This window comes from Thalassophryne amazonica, chromosome 20 (genome assembly GCF_902500255.1).
Source record: "Thalassophryne amazonica chromosome 20, fThaAma1.1, whole genome shotgun sequence".
Taxonomy (NCBI): domain Eukaryota; kingdom Metazoa; phylum Chordata; class Actinopteri; order Batrachoidiformes; family Batrachoididae; genus Thalassophryne; species Thalassophryne amazonica.
This window is the reverse complement of record NC_047122.1, coordinates 10,838,935-10,861,066: the sequence shown is the minus strand read 5'-3', so window position 1 is coordinate 10,861,066 and position 22,132 is coordinate 10,838,935.

Genomic DNA, 22,132 nt, shown 5'->3' with positions numbered 1-22,132 from the left:
GAGAACATAAAGAAGGAATCATATCCTTAAACCTAGCCACAGCGCCTTCTGAAAGACTTCTAGTGTAATGAAACTTATTCCCCACTGCAGGGTAGTCCATCAGGGTAAATGTAAATGTTATTAAAAAATGATCAGACAAAAGGGAGTTTTCAGGGAATACTGTTAAGTCTTCTATTTCCATACCATAAGTCAGAACAAGATCTAAAATATGATTAAAGTGGTGGGTGGACTCATTTACTTTTTGAGCAAAGCCAATAGAGTCTAATAATAGATTAAATGCAGTGTTGAGGCTGTCATTCTCAGCATCTGTGTGGATGTTAAAATCGCCCACTATAATTATCTTATCTGAGCTAAGCACTAAGTCAGACAAAAGGTCTGAAAATTCACAGAGAAACTCACAGTAACGACCAGGTGGACGATAGATAATAACAAATAAAACTGGTTTTTGGGACTTCCAATTTGGATGGACAAGACTAAGAGACAAGCTTTCAAATGAATTAAAGCTCTGTCTAGGTTTTTGATTAATTAATAAGCTGGAATGGAAGATTGCTGCTAATCCTCCGCCCCGGCCCGTGCTACGAGCATTCTGACAGTTAGTGTGACTCGGGGGTGTTGACTCATTTAAACTAACATATTCATCCTGCTGTAACCAAGTTTCTGTTAGGCAGAATAAATCAATACGTTGATCAATTATTATATCATTTACCAACAGGGACTTAGAAGAAAGAGACCTAATGTTTAATAGACCACATTTAACTGTTTTAGTCTGTGGTGCAATTGAAGGTGCTATATTATTTTTTCTTTTTGAATTTTTATGCTTAAATAGATTTTTGCTAGTTATTGGTGATCTGGGAGCAGGCACGGTCTCTACGGGGATGGGGTAATAAGGGGATGGCAGGGGGAGAGAAGCTGCAGAGAGGTGTATAAGACCACAGCTCTGCCTCCTGGTCCCAACGCTAGACAGTCACAGTTTGGAGGATCCCAAAAAATTGGCCAGATTTCTAGAAATGAGAGCTGCTCCCTCTAAAGTGGGATGGATGCCGTCTCTCCTAACAAGACCAGGTTTTCCCCAGAAGCTTTGCCAATTATCAATGAAGCCCACCTCATTTTTTGGACACCACTCAGACAGCCAGCAATTCAAGGAGAACATGCGGCTAAACATGTCACTCCCGGTCTGATTGGGGAGGGGCCCAGAGAAAACAACAGAGTCCGACATTGTTTTTGCAAAGTTACACACCGATTCAATGTTAATTTTAGTGACCTCCGATTGGCGTAACCGAGTGTCATTACTGCCGACGTGAATTACAATCTTACCAAATTTACGCTTAGCCTTAGCCAGCAATTTCAAATGTCCTTCGATGTCGCCTGCTCTGGCCCCCGGAAGACAATTGACAATGGTTGCTGGTGTCGCTAACTTCACATTTCTCAAAACAGAGTCGCCAATAACCAGAGTTTGATCCTCGGCCAGTGTATCGTCGAGTGGGGAAAAACGGTTAGAGATGTGAACGGGTTGACGGTGTACACGGGGCTTCTGTTTAGGGCTACGCTTCCTCCTCACAGTCACCCAGTCAGCCTGCCTTCCCGACTGCACGGGGTCCGCCAGGGGGGAACCAACGGCGGCTAAGCTACCTTGGTCCGCACCGACCACAGGGGCCTGGCCAGCTGCAAATAAAACTGTTTTTTGGGACTTCCAATTTGGATGGACAAGACTAAGAGACAAGCTTTCAAATGAATTAAAGCTCTGTCTGGGTTTTTGATTAATTAATAAGCTGGAATGGAAGATTGCTGCTAATCCTCCGCCCCGGCCCGTGCTACGAGCATTCTGACAGTTAGTGTGACTCGGGGGTGTTGACTCATTTAAACTAACATATTCATCCTGCTGTAAGCAGGTTTCTGTAAGGCAGAATAAATCAATATGTTGATCAATTATTATATCATTTACCAACAGGGACTTAGAAGAGAGAGACCTAATGTTTAATAAACCACATTTAACTGTTTTAGTCTGTGGTGCAGTTGAAGGTGCTATATTATTTTTTCTTTTTGAATTTTTATGCTTAAATAGATTTTTGCTGGTTATTGGTAGTCTGGGAGCAGGCACCGTCTCTACGGGGATGGGGTAATGAGGGGATGGCAGGGGGAGAGAAGCTGCAGAGAGGTGTATAAGACTACAACTCTGCTTCCTGGTCCCAACCCTGGATAGTCACGGTTTGGAGGATTTAAGAAAATTGGCCAGATTTCTAGAAATGAGAGCTGCTCCATCCAAAGTGGGATGGATGCCGTCTCTCCTAACAAGACCAGGTTTTCCCCAGAAGCTTTGCCAATTATCTATGAAGCCCACCTCATTTTTTGGACACCACTCAGACAGCCAGCAATTCAAGGAGAACATGCGGCTAAACATGTTCGGCCTCATCAGCATTATTAGCTGCACCTGTGGATGATGCTCACGTGTAAACTTAAAGACTTTCAGCTGAAGCAGATAATGAGATGGCGTTCTGCATTTAAGCCATGAGTGGTTCAAGCAGAATTGCCGGGAACTCGACCTTGTGACGTTCGGTTGTGAGACGCTGAGGACCGCGCCAGGGTTTGACACATCGTGCCTGTGAAGGAGGACGGGTGAGGGACACATGCTGTCAGCACACATCAGAGGTGATGATTGTCTGAATAAGTGTTAACAGTAATTTGATATTTTGTTACGCAGTATATTTGAACATTGATGAGAATTGTGCAGCTCGCTTCTCACTGCCGTGGCGTACGGATTGATGATCCTCCACCTGTTGTGAGAAGCTGCTCATTTACATAAAGCTTAAATTCAGACCTGAATGTGTTGCTGATAGTGTGTGCCTTTGAAGGATATTTGTTGTAGCTGTTGACTTACCTCACCTTTTCCATCCTTCACAGAGTCAGTTTGTCATGTCCACCTGGGGGGTGTTCGGCGGTGAGTCTTTGTCCAGAAGCGTCGGGCTTCGATCCATTTGGGCGCTGGAGAGCGCGCCGTCCTTCACCTCGCCAGACAAACGCACATTTATGTTGTACACAGTTATTGCACAGAAGGGAAATAAATGTTTTGTTTTTGGAACCGCTTTCTGGTTATTTTAGTGCTGGGTTCAGTCAGACGCTGGTCGCGCTCCTCAACTCGTGTCTGCACATAACAGAATGGAATATATATATATATATATAATAAAGAATAAATGAATATATAAAATGTTAACTTATATTTGTTTAATTATAGCTGAAATAGAAAATCACAGGCCTTCTTGGTACAGTGATGGTGGTTTATAACGCCAGATTCCTAGACATGTCCTTAATCCACTGACTGCAATTAGGTCCCTCAGTGTCTTTCCATTTTAAAGCAATCACACATTTGGCTTGCAACAGACAGAAATTAATACCCTCACCTTGTACACATCTGACGCCTGCTACAACTCTGAGCTGTGTCACATCCAGAAGTTCACAGATGACACACTATTGTTGGCTGCATCATGGATGACAGAGAGGAGGACTACAGGAGCCTAGTGAAGGACATTGCTGCCTGGTGCCAGACAAACCATCTATAGCTCAACACCTCAAAGACAAATAAGCTGGACATTGACTTTGGGAAGTCCAGACCAAGACCACGACCAGTTCTGATCCAGGGAGCTGAGGTGGAGGCTGTGGATTCCTACAAGTACCCCGGGCTGTGGCTGGGCAGCAAACTGAACTGGAGAACCCACACCAAGCACCTGTACAGGAAGGGACAGAGAAGGCTGTACTTTCTGAGGAGGCTGCGGTCGTTCAACATCTGCAGGAAACCCCTGTGGATGTTCTACCAGTCAGTAGTAGCCAGCATCCTCTTTTACACCATGGTGTGCTGGTGGGGAGCAGCACATCCAAGAAGGACAGATCTCGGCAGGCTGGCTCTATGATTGGCATGAAGCTGGACTCTCCTGTCGCAATGGCAGACAAGAGAACACTGGACAAACAGCTGGACATTATGGACAATGCCATTCTGCACATCTTCATCAGCAACCAGAGGAGCCTCTTCAGCCACAGACTGCTCCTTCCCAAGTGCAGGACCAACAGACTGAGAAACTCCTCACTCAGGGGGAGGAGGAGTAACAGGAAGACAGAAGACAGGAATGAGAGGAACAGTAGTAGCCAGTAAACCAGTATTGTGTGCATGTGTCAGGTCCAGTACACAACTGAAATCACCACCAATTACATATTGACCAGGAAAGGATGTTAAGGAGCAAAAGAGGATCTGATTAAACAGGGAATTATCAGCATTAGGAGCATACACGCTTATTAAATTGACCTGGGTTGACACTATGGTACCATTATTTATAATGTATCTCCCTGATGGGTCTACAACCCCTGGCAAAAATTATGGAATCACCGGCCTTCAGTTGTTTAATTTTGTAGAAAAAAAGCAGATCACAGACATGACACAAAACTAAAGTCATTTCAAATGGCAACTTTCTGGCTTTAAGAAACACTATAAGAAATCAAGAAAAAAAATTGTGGCAGTCAGTAACTGTTACTTTTTTAGACCAAGCAGAGGAAAAAAATATATAATCACTCAATTCTGAGGAAAAAATTATGGAATCACCCTGTAAATTTTCATCCCCAAAACTAACACCTGCATCAAATCACATCTGCTCGTTGACATTGACCCTATGCCATGACATTGACCCTATGTGTCTTTTTGCAAGGAATGTTTTTACAGTTTTTGCTCTATGGCAAGATGCATTATCATCTTGAAAAATGATTTCATCATCACCAAACATCCTTTCAATTGTCCAAAATATCAACGTAAACTTGTGCATTTATTGATGTAATGACAGCCATCTCCCCAGTGCCTTTACCTGACATGCAGCCCCATATCATCAATGACTGTGGAAATTTACATGTTCTCTTCAGGCAGTCATCTTTATAAATCTCATTGGAACGGCACCAAACAAAAGTTCCAGCATCATCACCTTGCCCAATGCAGATTCGAGATTCATCACTGAATATGACTTCCATCCAGTCAACCACAGTCCACGATTGCTTTTCTTTAGCCCATTGTAACCTTGTTTTTTTCTGTTTAGGTGTTAATGATGGCTTTCGTTTAGCTTTTCTGTATGTAAATCCCATTTCCTTTAGGCGGTTTCTTACAGTTCGGTCACAGACGTTGACTCCAGTTTCCTTCCATTTGTTCCTCATTTGTTTTGTTGTGCATTTTCGATTTTTGAGACATATTGCTTTAAGTTTTCTGTCTTGACCCTTTGATGTCTTCCTTGGTCTACCAGTATGTTTGCCTTTAACAACCTTCCCATGTTGTTTGTATTTGGTCCACAGTTTAGACACAGCTGACTGTGAACAACCAACATCTTTTGCAACATTGCGTGATGATTTACCCTCTTTTAAGAGTTTGATAATCCTCTCCTTTGTTTCAATTGACATCTCTTGTGTTGGAGCCATGATTCATGTCAGTCCACTTGGTGCAACAGCTCTCCAAGGTGTGATCACTCCTTTTTAGATGCAGACTAATGAGCAGATCTGATTTGATGCAGGTGTTAGTTTTGGGGATGAAAATTTACAGGGTGATTCCATAATTTATTCCTCAGAATTGAGTGAGTCCATATTTTTTTCCTCTGCTTGGTCTAAAAAAAGTAACTGTTACTGATTGCCACAATTTTTTTTTTCTTGATTTCTTATAGTGTTTCTTAAAGCCAGAAACTTGCCATTTGAAATGACTTTAGTTTTGTGTCAAGTCTGTGATCTGCTTTTTTTCTACAAAATTAAACAACTGAATGAACATCCTCAGAGGCCGGTGATTCCATAATTATTGCCAGGGGTTGTATATATCGCATACCAGGTATCATGGATCAGTTTGGATATGTCAAAATACTTATGCTGAAGAGGACATGTCCTTGAAATGGGTGTTTCAACAAGACAATGACCCCAAGCACACCAGTAAACGAGCAGAATCTTGGTTCCAAACGAACAAAATTAATGCCTCACAGATGTGAAGAAATCATGAAAAACTGTGGTTATACAACTAGATACTTTGTAGTGTCAACAGCAGATGCTACTATTATTGTGAACACCCCCTTTTGTACTTTTTTTTTTTTTTTACTAATAGCCCAATTTCATAGCCTTAAGAGTGTGCATATCATGAATGCTTGGTCTTGTTGGATTTGTGAGAATCTACTGACTCTACTGGTACCTTGTTTCCCATGTAACAATTAGAAATATACTCAAAACCTGGATTAATCTTTTTAGTTACATAGCACTACTATTACTCTGAACACTACTGTACATACATACAGCGAAATTTGTCCTCTGCATTTAACCATCCTAATGACAGTTAGACACACTCTAACCACTAGGAACAGTGGGCAGCCACAGTCCGGCCACCGGGGACCAACTCCAGAGGTAGAGACGCTGCCTTGGTCAGGGGCAGAGAAAGGAGCAGAATTTAAATAATTATGTTTTTGATTGTGGGAGGAAGTGGGAGTGCCCAGGGTTAGAATGGCCGAAACAGTGGGTCACCCCTTTGATTCTGTAGTGCCTTTTGCTTTCTTGAGAGAAAAGAAGGAAAAACAAAAAAGAACAAAAAACAAGACTAAACAAACAAACACTGAAATCTAGCCCCCTCCCCCAAGCAATACTAAGCAATAATATGCAGAACATTTGATCCACATGGTGAGGAGCAACGTTGTTCATATACCAACATAGTGTCTTGGCTCGCTAACAAATTAAAAACAGACTTTAAGCTCAACTTTCAGTAAAACCAAAGGGGGATTTTAAAAAAAAATTAAAATAAATAATTGAATAAGTAGATAATCACTTCCTGCAGTACTAGGATAAATGTCTCTTCGGGTATGTCTGTTAAATTTCTGTGTTTAAAACTTAGGTTGTCTCATTAATAACTGTCCACTGTAAGAGGTACAAACAAACAAACAAAAGTGCTCACATAATAAATGAGGGTGAACGATTTACCTGCCAGTTATCACCAACCAAAACTGTCAGTCCATTGCTGCCGTAGTTTACAGACATACCTCGTATTCAGTTGGAAGGCCATGTAGAGAGGTCAAAGGGTTCAAAGATAACTTTCAATTTTTAAGTCACGGTGGATCCTTGTGGCATAGCCTGCATCTTCTGAAGATACTCCTCTGCCTCCATGACGGATTTGAAGATCAGACGCTGATCACCAGGTGAGCCGGATAGAGAAATCGATAGCAGATATTCATGCTCCAAAGCTGGGCCTTAACGCCATCATCTTGCCATTGATGGTGGGTTCCAAAAAGAAGCTGAATCGTTGATGTTCATTCGACACTTCCCTCTGCAGTCTGGCTGCTGTCAATGGCCAATGTGCTCTTGTTTTACTATATTGTGTGCACAATTTGTGCTCCCTGTCCTTATAATAGAGAAATTGGTCTGGGCTCTGAACACCGGCTTGTGTTAATTTTGCCCACCTGATGTGCTTGTTTAATTTCTGGAGCGGGGTGAGAGCATCACCCGGTACCGGTACTTTAGGAAACCAGTTTTCATATCTGGTCCTTCTCAGATTTTCTCAGGGAGACCGACCAACCTCATATTTGAGCGTCTTCCTCTGTGTTTTTGGTCTTGGATTTTACTATTTACTACTTCCACTGTCCCGTCTAGCTGTTTAACCTTTTGTTGGAGGGCAGTTGCATCTTCTTCTGTGAGATTTTCTCCTCCACTTCCCCAATCCTTCTGGTGTGAGACATTAAATCACCTCAAATGTCATTAATTGCTTCCAGCATTGGTAGAGTGCTTGATGAAGTCATCCTTAAGTGAACAAATTGCACCCAGTATGCCGTTGATTGAAGGTCCGCCAGCAGTAGCTCCATTGTGATCTTTGTTAGCATCACTGCTAGTCAGACCTGGCTCCACGAGGGGGCGTATGGGGGTGACACCCCCTCACGTCATCAACCTCGCCCCCTCGGATGTTAGAGTTATCAAAAAATAAAAATAAAAAGAAAGAAAAGAAATACTGGAAAATATAGCAAAATATTAGTTATTTAATAATATCACGTATTTAACAAATAAACCAAATTAATTAACTAAAGTAATTCATTTTAAAACAAACGGATATGGCGTGTGTCTGTGTTCAAGTGATTTGATAGGTTGAGGGTTGCGCTTGTCAGTGCGGCAGAGGGCAATCTCGATTTATTCAAGCAGTGTCAAGGGCCTTTCACACTGCAAGCTTCAGCGCGATGCTTTATCGCTTCGTGACGGCAGACCAGTGCGTTTCCAACGCGTCGTGACGTCAGACGCGTCGCTTCAGAAGCGGCAAGGGGGCAGAGATTGCGGCCACGTCACACTCTGGCTGTTTCCACAACCTGAAAAAAGTTCAGCGATCGCCATCTTGAATTTGGGTCACCTGAACCACAAAAAAGCTTTAAAAAACAGCAGAACAATTTTCCCATCACCCTGCTGGGAGAAGCTTATTTTCAGCTACTTTTCGGAGTGACGCCAACCGAGGGAGGACTGACGACTTATCGTCGAATGGGGATATCGATCGAGCCGCGACAGCGGGCCAACCCGCACAGAGAAGCCGGCCTTCAGGCATCATTCCTGGGCAGAGTGAGGCAGGCAACCGGGATGATGGCGCAAACCCACTCAGTCCGAAATCTCCCACTTTTTGGATATATGCTAAGTCCCAGTTTGACCAACAGAGTTTAGTTCTGCAGCTTTATCGAGGTGAGAATAAAATAAAAGTAAAACGTGACGTTTCTGCACTGCTGTGAAGGTTTATTGATCGGCTAACGTTAGCTTAGTTTTTTAGCACAGTTGATCTGAGTGAACGCTTTAATTTGTAGATGGTTCAGTCTTTCTTATTTTTTTCCAAATATATAAACTGTTTAGTGTTTCTTTATATTCAAAGAAATATTTTTATTTGTCCCAATCAGGAACATTCCATTGATGAGCTGAACACCATGAAGTCGATTTGAAAGAAAACATCTCTGCTCTGCAAAATAGGACAAAAGTGTCTTCAGCAACACCACCAGAGTTCAAAGCTGCAGAAGAGACCTTCATCTGGTCCCGAGAATGTCCATGAATCAAAGTCAAAAGACATTTTCACAAGTAAAAGCTCTCAAATTCATATTTTAGAAATGACTGTCCTGATAACATTAAAGGCAATTACATATTTTGACGAAATTACAAGTTTAAATTACTATATATAAAAAACATCATGAGGTTTATGTCACAGAAATCCTACTTTACAATCACACTGCAGTCATTATTACATTTTTCCTGTTGCATTTATAATAAACATTTGTATTTATTTAGTGTTTGTTTTTCTGGTTGAAATGAGATATAAATAATGTACCAGACTTAAAAAAAAATGTACAAGTTTCCATGTTATTTTATTTGTCTAAAAATAAATGTCCAATGTTAAACAAGAAATTATCTAATATGAATATAACAGGTGGTTTTAATTTACAGATGAAAGGTTTCTACAGAACCATTTATTGATTTATTTAGCTATTTTAATTACAAGTGTTCTAAACTTTTTTTTTAAACAGTAATCAGAAATTTTGAGGTAACAAACAACACCAACAACAAAAAACATTTCCAATGATTTTTCTTCAGAAAACTGCTCTATAAATGAGCAGTCCTGTTACACGTTAATGTTTTGTACAGATCTCTACAAAATGCATTGGTCCAATCCATTTTGTAGAGATCAGTGGTTTCTGCACCGATCCATTTTGTAGAGATCAGTGGTTTCTGCCTCGAGTCTTCTGTGTTTTGGCCTGACGCGTCCTTCCTATTGGACAACACGAAGGTACGTCACAGCTCAGAGTGTCGAAAGTTGGCGCACCTCATCTCAACAGAACATCGGCTCTGTGTGGTATGCAGGAGATCACTTGACCGAGGGTCTATACATTCAAATAATAATAAAAAAATACTGCCATCACTCTTTACTCTTAATCAGTCAGTCTCTTACAACGGTGTAGCCTAAATACTCGAGCTTTCCAGGAGCACACCCAATTCATTACGCACGCTCAGAGGCACGTCCCCTCCAGTGCGCACTTTTTTTTGGGGGGGGGGGACCCCACCCCCTGTGATAAACATCGCCCCCTTAATATTTTTTTTCTGGTGCCGGGTCTGCTGCTAGCATTGGTCATGGCGTTGCTAGCCATGTTGGTTTGTGCTGGTGGTCTAGACAGTTGTTGTCCACTTTTAGGATTTTTCGGTGGCATGATTTTTGCCAAAGCTTCCCCCAGGCTTAAAAGAAATGTAAAAAGAACCGTCAGTCTCTTTTCAAGGGTTTTCACAGAAAGTTATTGACAAGCCCAGTTAATGCGACTTTTCAGCGGCACTCCATAACTGGAAATCCACACAATTATTTCAGTAATAAGCAAGATACTCACATGAATTACATATCTGCTTGAAGTATTGGATATTCTCTATCAGGCAGTGTTACTGCTTTTCTACGTAGTCACACACTCACACCAGTGCCAGACAGGTTTTTGCTGTGACACAGATGCATGAATTGAACCCCAAAATGCAGACACAGACTCAGAACTTTCAGTAAAATGATAAGTGGTTTAATTTTCAGTGAGTGCAAGGGTCAAAGAGGATTTGTCCTTGGAGACCAGCAGGTCTGGAGGCTCAGCATACGCAGGCAGGAGGTGAGGCTGGGTGGGGCCGGCTGAGAAAACATAGGAAACAAAGTTAAATCCAGTCTCAAAAAGTTAACATAAAACAGACTGAACTGAGAACTACTAATGAGAGCCAAGTGTACAGTAGGAGATAAGTCAATAAACTGGCAAGGAGTGGAAGAATGAGCTGGTCTTTAAACTGTAGGAGTGGATGATAGATGGCAGGTGCGAGATGTCAAAGGGTCAGCCATGCCCAACCTACACTCACAAAACAAAGAGACATACAGCTGGGAAAGGAAACACAGCAGAGGGTACTGACAAGGCAAAATCCTAACATTTGTGTTGTGTGTTGGGGGGTGTGGCTGGATGTTTTGGTGTTCTTTTCTTTTCTTTGCTCTTCAGGTGGCATGGAAACTGATTCTTCTGTGGAGAAGGTGCTGGCTGAAGAGTCCTCACCCTCATCAACATCATGTGAAGCACCTGTGACTGGTGCTCTCATGCAACCTTAAAGACTTTCAGCTGAAGCAGATAATTGGATGGCGTTCTGCATTTAAGGCATGTGTGATTCAAGCAGAACTGCCGGGAACTCGACCTTGTGATGTTCGTTTGTGAGACGCTGAGGACCACGCCTGGGTTTGACACATCGAGCCCGTGAAGCAAGGAACGGTGAGGACACATGCTGTCAGCACACATCAAAGGTGAATAAGTGTTTGACTAATTGTTGATAGTAACTTGGTGTTTTGTTACACAGTATACTTGAATTGTGATGAGAATTGTGCAGCTTGCACTGCTGTGGCATGCGGATAAGTGATCCTCCACCTGTTGTGAGAAGCTGCTCATTTGCATAAGGTTAAAAAGATACAGACCTGAATGTGTTGCTGATAGCGTGTGTCTTTTGAAAGTTATTGTTGTAACTGCTGACTTACCTCACCTCTTCTTTGCTTCACAGAGAGTCAGTTTGTCGTGTCCACCTGGGGAGTGTTTGGCAGTGGTAGTGGGTCCAGGAGCGCCGGGCTTTGATCCTTGCAGGCGCTGGAGAGCGTACCAACAGTCACTCCACCAGAAGGACGCTATTTTTGTTTTTACACCTTTTAAGCACAGCGGGTGAAATAAATATATTGTTTTTGGAACCGCTTTTCTGGTTATTTGTAGCGCTGGGTTCCGTCTGACGCAGGTCCGCTCCTCAACCCGCGTCGACACATAACAGTAGTTCCCGGCCATTCCATAATGGACCCAGCGGCAGAGGCGGTTCCTTTTGCCGAAAAAGTTCAAGAACACTTGGAGAAAATATGGGAGCAATTACAGCATCTCGCAAACCAAATTAAACAAACAGACGCCCGTGTTACGGAGCTTGCAGCGCAAGCCGTTCTGCTTCCTGCTGCTCCAGCTGCGGCATCATCGATACTAGTGCAGATAACTCCGTCACCCAGAGATTCGGCGTCCGAACCGTCCGGAGCCTTGTGCGGTGATGCAATGTTCTCTGGTTTCTGCTCAGTCAGGTTGGAGTGCCGCAGCTTTACGAGGAATGTTTGTAGATGGGATAAATGAGTCATTAAAAGACGAGCCGGCAGTCCGTGACGAGCCAAACGATTTAGATGAGCTAATATCATTGGTGATTCGTCTAGATGATCGGATGAAGGAGCGTGGACGCGAGAGAGGACGCCCATCAGAGCGGGTTTTTTCATCTCGGGGCTTTCCCCGACACAAATCTGGGCCGCCTCTTCTTCGCCCCACTGAGGCTCCTCCGACGGGACCTCTGGCTCCTCCTGTTGACGAGCCCATGCAGCTCGGACGAGCAGAGATTCCTGTATTGCCCCGACACGTAGGCGTCAAGAGAAATAATGGTGACGTATCTCCAAGTGTTCTGGGACAGGCAAAATAACACACATAAAAAAATAAAAAAAAATCTAGCACGAGTAAATGTTTTGTTTTCTTTAAATAGGGGTTATAATTGTATGGGGAGTCAGAGGCGTATCTGGTGGAGTGATTGTTATGCGGTTAGAAGTCCGCCTGGGCTCACTTAATCGTTAATTTTTTATGTTTTTAGGTATTTTCTGTTTGGGTTGTTGGGTCGTTTTATTTTGTTGTTTTTTATTTCTCTACATCCCTAACCCCAACCTCACTTGCCCCAAGACCGTTTGTCTTGTGGGTTGTGGGGTGGTGCAGGTTGGTCACGCTGAGCATTCTCAGAAGACCTCTGCACCTAGGGGGGGGGGTGTTAGAGGCGTTTTTTTTGGTTTGGTTAGGGCCCGGTTCCACTCCAGCCTCGGTGAGCCTTTGTACCGTTCGTCATTGGTGTTGCCGGGGTGTGGTGCAGTGGAGACTTACCTCGGTCGGAGGGGTGGGCCGATCTGTTGCCGTTCGCCATTTCGGTAGTTCCACCCCTCCCGAGAGGCTGGGGTATGGTCGAGTTGGGGCACCGGACGCATTTCCGGTTCTCTGCTGCGCCTTGGGGTTGGAGCTGGGTTAGTTTTTTCCTGTTCCCTTCTCCGGCTTAATATTTTGAGCCGTTCGCCAAAATTGAGCCGCCGAAGGGCTCTGGGAGGGACCTGGGGTCTTTCGGGGTGCCGGGGAGAGTAACAGGGTTTATGGTCGTTTTATATCCCCCCGGGGTTGTTTTTGGTAGTCCTCCGGGGGTTGATTTTTGATTTTGTTCTGTTTCTTTCCGGGTTCCACCTCCAGGGTTGATGGGATGGTCCTCTGGGGGGGAATTGGCTTGGGGCCAACTAGCCAAGTGTGACCGGGTCTGGGGTTCCGGGGTTGTGGGGAGGGTACCTCCTGGGGTTGATGGTACGGTCCTCTGGGGGGCGCCGTTTGCTCCATGTACACCTGGGGACCTTTGTGGGATTATGGTTCTGGCTGTTCCTCCTGGAACTGGCGATGAAGGCCTTCTGGGGGGGGTTGGGCTCTGCAGGTTATTCTGGGGGGGTTGTTTGTTATTTTTTTTTTATGCATTTACGTTTGTATTGTGTTTGTGGGGCTGTGTTGGGTTTTTGCGTTTGGGAGTTTTTCTTTTCTTCCCGGGGTTTGATGGGACGGTCCCCTGGGGAGGTTTTGGGTGGGTTTTATGTTTTTTCTGTGTGTTGAATTGTACTGGGGAATGTTTTGGGGCTTTTGTTGATGCCAGCCGGCCTTCCAGCTGCGGTGCCTGTCCTGCTGTCTGTGGTGGACCTTAGGAGCGTGGTGCTGTCTGCTTCCTGACGTGGACCCCGGAGGGAGGTGCTGTTCTCGGGCCTGGTCTGTTCAGTCGCCGGGAGGCTTCCCGTTGATGGGGGGGTACTGTTGTGTGTTGGGGGGTGTGGCTGGATGTTTTGGTGTTCTTTTCTTTTCTTTGCTCTTCAGGTGGCATGGAAACTGATTCTTCTGTGGAGAAGGTGCTGGCTGAAGAGTCCTCACCCTCATCAACATCATGTGAAGCACCTGTGACTGGTGCTCACATGCAACCTTAAAGACTTTCAGCTGAAGCAGATAATTGGATGGCGTTCTGCATTTAAGGCATGTGTGATTCAAGCAGAACTGCCAGGAACTCGACCTTGTGATGTTCGTTTGTGAGACGCTGAGGACCACGCCTGGGTTTGACACATCGAGCCCGTGAAGCAAGGAAGGGTGAGGACACATGCTGTCAGCACACATCAAAGGTGATTAAGTGTTTGACTAATTGTTGATAGTAACTTGGTGTTTTGTTACACAGTATACTTGAATTGTGATGAGAATTGTGCAGCTTGCTTCTCACTGCTGTGGCATGCGGATAAGTGATCCTCCACCTGTTGTGAGAAGCTGCTCATTTGCATAAAGTTAAAAAGATACAGACCTGAATGTGTTGCTGATAGCGTGTGTCTTTTGAAAGTTATTGTTGTAACTGCTGACTTACCTCACCTCTTCTTTGCTTCACAGAGAGTCAGTTTGTCGTGTCCACCTGGGGAGTGTTTGGCGGTGGTAGTGGGTCCAGGAGCGCCGGGCTTTGATCCTTGCGGGCGCTGGAGAGCGTACCAACAGTCACTCCACCAGAAGGACGCTATTTTTGTTTTTACACCTTTTAAGCACAGCGGGTGAAATAAATATATTGTTTTTGGAACCGCTTTTCTGGTTATTTGTAGCGCTGGGTTCCGTCTGACGCAGGTCCGCTCCTCAACCCGTGTCGACACATAACAATTTGCATCCCATTGGTGAAGAAATCAGGTTACTTTTCTCAGCACCAGTGGTGCACACCTGCATACACCTTGCCATTATTGATGTAATATTGTCTCTTCAGCTTGCCAAAAAGGAAAAAGTGAGAGGTTCCAAGATCTGGACTGTATAGTGGGAATGGTAAGATTTGACCCACCGCAATGCTTCCTGTGTCTGCTGACTCGTGTGGACGAGTATTGTTGTGCTAAAGAATTGTGTCATTTCCAGTACAAATCTACTTTAAATATGAGCTCAGCATTTGCAACGTGTCCAACATGTTGGTGAGTTGACTACAGAGCCCTAGAAGTGTCATCACAAATTGTTTTGCATGTCAAGAGAATGTGCACTCGTTTTAGTACATTGTGCGCTCATTTTGCTAAATTGTGTGCTTGTTCTACTTTGTGTGCTCATTTCACTAAATTGTGCTCTCATTTTACTATACTGTGCTGTCGTTTTACTATATTGTGTGTATTGTGTTCTCATTTTAATATACTGTGAGCTCATTTTAAGTACTGTAAAATAAACACAAAATTTTGTAAAATGAAGGAACAATTTCTAAAATAAGTGCACGATTTAGTAAAAGGAGGGCACGATTTAGTGAACACGATTCTAAAACGTGTGCGCGATGTACTTAAATGTGGCCACAATTTGTAAAGTGTGCACTCAGTATTATCTTGACACATGTAAACATAAGCACATGATAGTACAACTCCAATTCCAATGAAGTTGGAACGTTGTGTAAAATGTAAACAAAGGCAGAATACAATGATTTGCAAATCCTCTTCAACCTGTATTCAGTTGAATACACCACAAAGACAAGATATTTAAGGGCCCTGTCCCACTGGCGTTTAGGAGGATTTGCGGATGGAATGCACACAAAAGTGGCCCACATCCGCCAAACAACCGCAATAACTGTGTAACATTCCTGTATGAGTCGGCCGCCATCCGAACACGTCTGTGATCATCCGCAGAGGCACGCATGTCTGCAGCCAGGATTTTTGAGCAGCTCAAAAATCCTGCTGCGGATGAGATCCGCATCACTGCCTGAACACATATTGAAGACATACGCAGGACATACACAACCAACGTGCCGCATATCCCCTGTCATCCGCTGATAACCGCAACCGATGGGTTGGCGCAGTTTGGCGGCGGACCGGGACAACGTGCAAAACAGATATGACACGTGCGCAGCACGGCCACATCACGGTCGCAAATGGTATGTCGCGCATGCAGACAGAGTGGGCACGGATGAAGCGGGTGCATCACGGCCGCTGTGCCCCTCATGGGGCCGCCTCCGCGGTCGCTTTCGCTTCTGTTCCCTGTTATATCCGCTTTTCTTCCTCATGTATTCGCTGATCCACCAACATTTGTTATTTCCGCCCACCTTTGTTACGGACGCTCAGCTTTTGTCTCCTCATTTCATGCGCAAATCCTCCTAAACGCCAGTGGGACAGGGCCCTAATGTTCAAACTGATAAACTTTATTGTTTTTGTGCAATATTTGCTCATTTTGAAATGGATGCCTGCAACACGTTTCAAAAAAGCTGGGACAGTGGTATGTTTACCATGGTGTTACATCACCTTTCCTTCTAACAACACTCAATAAGAGTTTGAGAACTGAGGACACTAAGTGTTGAAGCTTTGCAGGTGGAATTCTTTCTGGTTTTACACTCTGCTGTGAAGCAGCTCCTATGTTTATCTGCACCTTTAAGTCTCCTGTGTTTGTTTGCTTTCTAAGTTCGTGTGCAGCTCCGAGATCCCTGCGTTTGTTGTCACTGCTATGAAGATGATTCCTCAGTTTATCTGCACCCGTGTTTGAAGAGGACTCCTTGGTTTGCACGCACCTGTTTATGAAGAGGATTTCCCTCGCCTCATCTTGGCTTCAAATTTGACTCTGTTTTGACCTACCTCATCTCAATAAAACTGTGCTTTAATGCCATTATCTGTGTCTGGGCTCTCCTGCATATTGGGGTTCCCCTCATCCATTGGTTCACCCCCCAACCATAACACCAGGGCTGATTTGATGAGATGACCTGGGGCCTCATGTACAGACACTTGGATTGGACACGTGGATTTCCTACTGAGACATGGCGTACACCAAAACCCAGAAACTGCTGTAAGCACAAAAATATTCTGATGTATCAGTGTGTGCGTAGGCATGGATCCATGCACATTCAGTTTGTACATCCCACTGAATGTGGAATTGAACATGGAACCAAACTCCTCCTTGGCCATGCTCCATTTAAATATGCAATTTTATGTAATAAGCCCTTTGAGCAGGGATTCAACAGGGATTCAAAAATGTTTGTGGGAGCTACGGAACATGTGTGTGTGAGGCCGACATGCAAAACAACGCGCACACACACACATTGATGTTAAAAACGTGAGGCACGCCGCCGCTGACAGTGTGACATTCACAATTTACACACACTTTTATTGACAAATACGGAACACAGGAAGCCTGTTAAGACTCTGTGGCTCTCAACCTTAAAAGCAAAAATAGATAAAACCATAATAATAATAAGAAACATATTTGAATGCGCATATGCACAAATGTGGCTGCGCTGGTTTATGTTCGGATAAATTACAAAAATACACTATTTACACACAAGCAGCTACTTAGTTGCCCCTTGTAGGATTAATACAATTGTTTGATTGATTGAGCAGCTGCCATCGCAAACCATGCCAAACACCAGCCTGATGCGCATTTGTGCATCACATACGATGTGAACATGTGTGCCATCAATAGCTCCAATTACATGGAAACTGGCTGTCACTTCAAATGGTGCTTTAATATTGGAATGGGATGTATCTGGATGATTGCGTTCCACACAGCTGGCATGGCTTGGCTTAAGGTTGACTGGCACACTCCTGACTGATCAGCCAGCTCACACTGAAATGCTCTTGTTTCCATAAAGCTCAGTTTGGTCAGCACCTGTGTGGTCATAGGCAATCTCCTGGCTTGTTGCTTGATAATCAAAATTGGTTTATGAGCCAATTATTGTCATTTTCAAGTACATCCTTGCATTCCCTGAATACATGTTCATGTCAGATTGCACCATTTGCAAGGTCCTCTGATGCTAACACAACTGTTAGAGCCATTTTTTGCATCACTTTGTGCATGGTTTTATATCCATCTATATCATTGCAAACACGTGAGTGTGTTAATTGCTCATCACTGTGTTGCTGATGTGCACATCACTCTGATGACTTCTTGTTTTCATGCTATTAACCATTCCCAGCGTCACCTCTATGTGTCACAGTGGAACAATAGCTGTAGAAACGTGTATGCCAGCCAGGATTTTTGCGTGACACACCACACATTTCCACAGCCATTTCACTTTTTTTTTTCCACCTGTCTGCATATATAGTAATGGTAAATGCCACACTGGCAGAACCATTTATGACCATTAATACCCATATATGTAATTTATTCTTGCAAGACAGAAGGTATGTAGTGCGTGAGTGAATGTGGTGTGTGTGTGACCCCCATCCGCCCTTCCCGATCAGCCTACAACATCCTACTCAAAGCCAACCGACAACTTCTATGAGGAAGGACCACCAAAACAACACAAAGACAGACAAGAACAAGAGACAAGTGGTGAAGACAATAACTGTGATGTGAGACACCGAGGAGACGGGGCCCCAACCATACGACGTCTGTGACCGAACTATAAGAAACCGCCTAAAGGAAATGGGATTTACATACAGAAAAGCTAAACGAAAGCCATCATTAACACATAAACAGAAAAAAAACAAGGTTACAATGGGCTAAGGAAAAGCAATCGTGGACTGTGGATGACTGGATGAAAGTCATATTCAGTGATGAATCTTGAATCTTCATTGGGCAAGGTGATGATGCTGGAACTTTTGTTTGGTGCCGTTCCAATGAGATTTATAAAGATGACTGCCTGAAGAGAACATGTAAATTTCCACAGTCATTGATGATATGGGGCTGCATTGTCAGGTAAAGGCACTGGGGAGATGGCTGTCATTACATCATCAATAAATGCACAAGTTTACGTTAATATTTTGGACACTTTTCTTATCCCATCAATTGAAAGGATGTTTGGGGATGATGAAATCATTTTTCAAGATGATAATGCATCTTGCCATAGAGCAAAAACTGTGAAAACATTCCTTGCTAAAAGACACATAGGGTCAATGTCATGGCCTGCAAATAGTCCGGATCTTAATCCAATTGAAAATCTTTGGTGGAAGTTGAAGAAAATGGTCCATGACAAGGCTCCAACCTGCAAAGCTGATCTGGCAACAGCAATCAGAGAAAGTTGGAGCCAGATTGATGAAGAGTACTGTTTGTCACTCATTAAGTCCATGCCTCAGAGACTGCAAGCTGTTATAAAAGCCAGAGGTGGTGCCACAAAATACTACTGATGTGTTGGAGCGTTCTTTTGTTTTTCATGATTCCATAATTTTTTCCTCAGAATTGAGTGATTCCATATTTTTTTCCCTCTGCTTGGTCTAAAAAAGTAACTGTTACTGACTGCCACAATTCTTTTTCCTGATTTCTTGCAGTGTTTCTTAAAGCCAGAAAGTTGCCATTTGAAATGACTTTAGTTTTGTGTCATGTCTGTGATCTGCTTTTTTCTACAAAATTAAACAACTGAATGAACATCCTCCGAGGCTGGTGATTCCATAATTTTTGCCAGGGGTTGTAGCATGACTGGTAAAGGGAGAGAGCTGGCTGATGTGATGGAAAGGAGAAAGGTAGACATATTGTGTGTGCAAGAGACCAAGTGGAAGGGAAGTAAGAGCAGGAGCATTGGCGGTGGGTACAAGTTGTTGTACCATGGTGAGGACAGGAAGAGAAATGGTGTTGGGGTCATTTTAAAGTAAGGGTATGTTAAAAGTGTGTTGGAGGTTAAGCGAGTGTCTGACAGGGTGATGAATGTGAAGTTGGAAATTGAAGGGGTGATGATGAATGTCATCAGTGCATATACCCCACAGGTAGGTTGTGAGATGAAGGAGAAAGAAGATTTGTTAGATGAGGTGTTGGAGAGTGTGCCCAAGCATGAAAGAGTGGTGATAGGAACGGACTTCAATGGGCATGTTGGTGAAGGGAACAGAGGTGATGAGGAAGTAATGGGTATCAAGGATAGGAATGGGGAAGGACAGATGTTAGCTGATTTTGCAAAAAGGATGGAAATGGCTGTGGTGAATACCTACTTTAAGAAAAGGGAGGAGCACAGGGTAACATAAGAGTGGAGGAAGGTGCACACAGGTGGACTACATTCTTTATAGGAGATGCAAGCTAAAAGAAATCAGAGACTGTAAGGTGGTGGCAGTGTCGTTAGACAGCATAGGTTGTTTGTAGGATATCTTTAGAGGTAAAGAAGAAGAAGAGAGTGAGACCTCAACAATGGATCAGATGGTGGAAGCTGAAGGAGGAAGACTGTTGTGTGACATTTAGTGAGCAGGTGAGAGAAGCACTGGTTGGAGGGGAAGCAATTTTGGACAACTGGAAAAGTACTGCAGATGTGGTGAGGGAGACAGCTAGGACAGTACTGGGTATGACATCTGGACAGTGGAAGGAAGACAAGGAGACTTGGTGGTGGAATGAAGAGGTCCAAGAAAGCATAAGGAGAAAGAGGTTGGTGAAAAAGTTTTGGGATAGTCGGAGAGATAAAGAAAGTAGACAGGAGTACAAGAAATGCAGTGTAAGGTGAAAAGAGAAGTGGCAAAAGCGAAGGAAAAGGCATATTGCGAGCTGTACAAGAAGTTGAATAGTAAGGAAGGAGAAAAGGACTTGTACCGATTGGCCAGACAAAGGGACAGAGCTGGAAAGGATGTGCAGCAGGTTAGGGTGTAAAAGATACACATGGTAATGTGCTGACAAGTAAGGAGTGTGTGGTGAGAAGGTGGAGGGAATATTTTGAAGAGCTGATGAATAAAGAAAATGAGCGAGAGAAAAGGCTGGATGATGTGGTGAGAGTAAATCAGGAAGTACAAGAGATTAGTAAGGAAGAAGTGAGGGCTGCTATGAAGAGGATGAAGAGTGGAAAGGCAGTTGGTCCAGATGACTTTCCAGTGGAGTCATGGAAATGTCTAGGAGAGATGGCAGTAGAGTTTCTAACCAGATTGTTTAATAAAATCTTGGAAAGTGAGAGGATGCCTGAGGAGTGGACACGAAGTGTGCTTGTTCCTATTTTCAAGAACAAGGGTGCTGTGCAGAGCTGCAGTAACTACAGAGGCATAAAGCTGATCAGCCACAGCATGAAGTTATGGGAAAGAGTAGTAGAAGCTAGGCTTAGAAAACAGGTGAAGATCTGTGAGCAGCAATATGGTTTCATGCCGAGAAAGAGCACTACAGATGCAATGTTTGCTCTGAGAATACTGTTGGAAAAGTACAGAGAAGGACAGAAAGAGTTACATTGTGTGTTTGTGGACTTAGAAAAATCTTTTGATAGGGTGCCAAGAGAAGAGTTGTGGTATTGTATGAGGAAGTCTGAAGTGGCAGAGAAGTATGTTAAGGTAGTGCAGGACATGTACAAGAATAGTGTGACAGCGGTGAGATGCGCAGTCGGAATGACAGACTCATTCAAGGTGGAGGTGGGATTACACCAAGGATCAGCTCTGAGTCCTTTCTTGTTTGCAGTGGTGATGGACAGGTTGACGGATGATATCAGACAGGAGTTCCCATGGACTATGATGTTTGCAGATGACATTGTGATCTGTAGTGAGAGTAGAGAGCAAGTTGAGTCTAGTCTGGACAAGTGGAGATATGCTTTGGAGAGAAGGGGAATGAAAGTCAGTAGAAGCAAGACTGAGTACATGTGTGTGAATGGGAGGGAGCCCAGTGGAATAGTGCAGTTACAAGGAGTAGAGGTGGTGAAAGTAGACAAGTTTAAATATTTGGGGTCAACTGTTCAAAGTTGTTTATTATAGTTTGCTGTCTGTTTTGAATAAATGTGTGTGGAAAATTATTTTCCGCTTCTCTTTTTTCTTTATTATTTTTGTTTGTAAACCTTTATTACACTTATAAAACACAACAAAAGCATATATATTCTTAAAGCACAGGTTGTCCTGAAAGAAAGAGACATAAAACTTGATTGTGGGATGCAGGGAGAGCTGTTAACAGCAATAATAAAACAGGCGAGTGAACTGTCCAAAAAATGCCCTCGGACCCCAGAGGGTTAAACGGAAATAAAATTCCTCTTCTAAAAATTTTTGAGGTCTAAGGTTCTAAAAACGTTGTGGACTCACACACCATACCAATTCATTATTCAAGCTTTGCTTAATTTATTACCACCCTTGAAAATGTCAGCTACCTATTTTATAAACACTACCTAATCTGGGCAACACTTTAATTTGTTTAAAATCATTATGACGTTTTTTATTTTTTTTATT